The 2,708-nt window shown below is 38.7% G+C and overlaps 1 non-coding gene across 1 annotated transcript; it reads right to left on the minus strand.

The window, feature by feature from the left end:
* Positions 1-225: 225 nt before the first annotated feature.
* Positions 226-361, minus strand: LOC115869019. The gene has a single exon (XR_004045940.1). It is a non-coding gene; the product is annotated as a small nucleolar RNA SNORA42/SNORA80 family (small nucleolar RNA).
* Between the last annotated feature and the right edge of the window lie 2,347 nt (positions 362-2,708).

Below are 2,708 nucleotides of genomic sequence, written 5' to 3' on the forward strand. Positions count from 1 at the left end.
TCTTCTTTTTCTTCTTCTTCTTCTTTCCTGGCCCGGGAGACAGAAAAGCTCATCAGAAACCATGTGGAGCTAATGGCAAGGGATGAAGCACTGTGTCCGGAGACCTCCACCCTTTGATGGTACCCACACTGTTCTCAGCTGACTAAGCGAGATTAATTGGAAATGAGGCTTACTGTTCACAAGGATGATCTAATAGGTTTCTGCCCAGCCCAGACCCCTACCCCACACTGTGCAACCCACTTCAGTATCAGAAGCCTACGGGCTGAGAGGCAAGGCAATGGTTCAGGGCTACAGTTTGCTCTGGCATGGGACACAATGAGAGGCCAATGGGGCTGGGCCGGCCATAAATCCAAACCCATGCGCCAAACCATTGTATTTTCAATTGCCTCATATGCATGTGAAATTTGAATAAGGAAGACTGAAGAAGAATCAATATGCTTGAATTGTAGGTGCTGAAGAGAAATAGTGAATGTACTATGGACTGCCAAAAGGACAAACAATTCTGTCTTGGAAGAAGTATGACCAAAGTGCTCCTTAGAGGCAAAGACGGCAAAACTTCAATTAACATACTTTGAACATGTTATCAGAAGAGACCAATCCCTACAGAAGGACACCATGCTGGGTAAAGGAGAGGGGAAGAAAAGAAGAGGAAGGCCCTCAATGAGATGGATTGACACAATGGCTACAACAGTAGGCTCAAACAAATGAGCAATTGAATAAGGAAGACCAAAGAAAAATTGATGCATTTGAACTGTGGTGCTGGAGAAGAATTTTGAAAATACCATGTACTGCACAAAGGACAAATTTGGAATAAATATGGCCAGTATGCTTCTCAGAGACAAGGATGGTAAGATTGAGTCTTACCTAATTTAAACATGTTGGTAGAACAGACCAGTCCTTAGAGAAGGATATCATGCTTGGTAAAGTGGAGGGACAGCGAAAAAGAGGAAGGCTCTCAGTGAGATGGATTGACACAATGGCTGCAACAATGGGCTCAAACATATTGAGGCAATTGGGAGAAGGGTGTAGGACCAGGTAGTGTTTTGTTCTCTTGTGGTTTAGAACCGCCTCAATAGCACCTAACAACAATAACAACACTAAGGACTGTATTCCAACAAATGTGAAAACCTAGAAGTAATGGAGAAACTTCTGCAAACATACTACCTCCCTAAATTAACACAAGCTGAGATAGAAACTTCAACAGGCCTATAACAAAAGAACTCAATTAAGTTATTTACATTTTTTCAACAACAGCAACAAAAATACAGAACCAGACAACCTCACTGGGTAATTCTACCAGACATTCAGAATATTGAAAAAGGTGGCACACTCCCAAACTCATTTTATGAAGTTAGTAAAACCCTGGATAGCCATGTAGTGTTTTCTTATGTAGTGCTGGGTCGGGGCCAATTCCATGCCACTTAAAAACAACAGTATAACCCTAATACCAAAATCAGAAAAAAGAAATCACTGAAGTAGAAAATTGCACACCAATATCCCTTAACAATACAGATGTAAGAATTCTCAACTAAATCCTAGCTTTAAAAAAGACCATGGGGATCATTTATAATGTCCTTCAATAAAATAGTAATGATGTGTTTAAAGTCAACAGGGGCATATATAAGCTATAGATAAACAAATGGATTTTTAGCTCACAATTGATTGTAGCACCAATCTAAGAACAATCAGTTCTTATTATATGGCCCTGCTCAATACCTACACACATGAAGTGATCACTAGAGATATGGGTGTGATAGCAAAGTATGGTGAAGAAAGAAGATGATGCCCAGTTATCAGAAAGAATAACATCTGGAAGTCTTAAAAGCCTGTCTTCAAACAAGTAACCATCTAAATGAGGTGTCAGCTAAGTCAACATGGAAGAAGCACACCAGCATGTGTGATTCAAGAATTGTAAATAATAAAAACCAAACCCAGAGGAGAGAATGATGTTAGATCTTAAATTCTGAACATGACTTGCAGAAAGCTGCAGATGACAGTGAAAGCCCAACAAAATCTATTTGCATGATTAAGCCTCAGATGAATGCCCTCTGACTACAGACCAGGCAGAATACATTGTTTGTTGTTGATTATTGTTTGATTGTTTATTGTTGATTACTGCAATTGTAATAAGGTCAAAATATGAAACCTTGTCATTGATTTCTCTCTTCACTCAGTGTATTATTGTTCTGGTGTTTTCAATATTTTCTGCTTTGTTATTGATTGAAGTTTTTCTATTTTATTGTGTCATTGTTGGACCACTTGTTTCTATTCTATATTGATTTTGTATAATTCTCTGTATATGAAACCCAGATTAGGTAAACATACAGAGACAATGGCTGGATCAATAGATTCAAAGGGGACTGACAGGAAATGGGGAACTAATGCGTACAAGAGCTCATGAGGGAGGAGGGAGCAGGGAGGGAGGGGAAAAAAGAGGACCTGATGCCAGGGGCTTAAGTGGAGATCAAATGTTTTGAGAATGATGAGGGCAATGAATGTACAAATATGCTTTACACAATTGATGTATGTATGGGTTGTGATAAGAGTTGTATGAGCCCCTAATAAAACGATTAAAAAATAAATAAATAAATTTCATTATTAAAAGAAAGAAAGAAATGTCCTGGAATTGATTTTGATGATGGCTGCACAACTTTTATGAATGTGATTGAACTATTGAAATGTATGATACGTGACTGTGTCTGTGTAAT

Source organism: Echinops telfairi, unplaced genomic scaffold, assembly GCF_000313985.2.
Source record: "Echinops telfairi isolate 266 unplaced genomic scaffold, ASM31398v2 ScPeMD7_19;HRSCAF=73, whole genome shotgun sequence".
Taxonomy (NCBI): domain Eukaryota; kingdom Metazoa; phylum Chordata; class Mammalia; order Afrosoricida; family Tenrecidae; genus Echinops; species Echinops telfairi.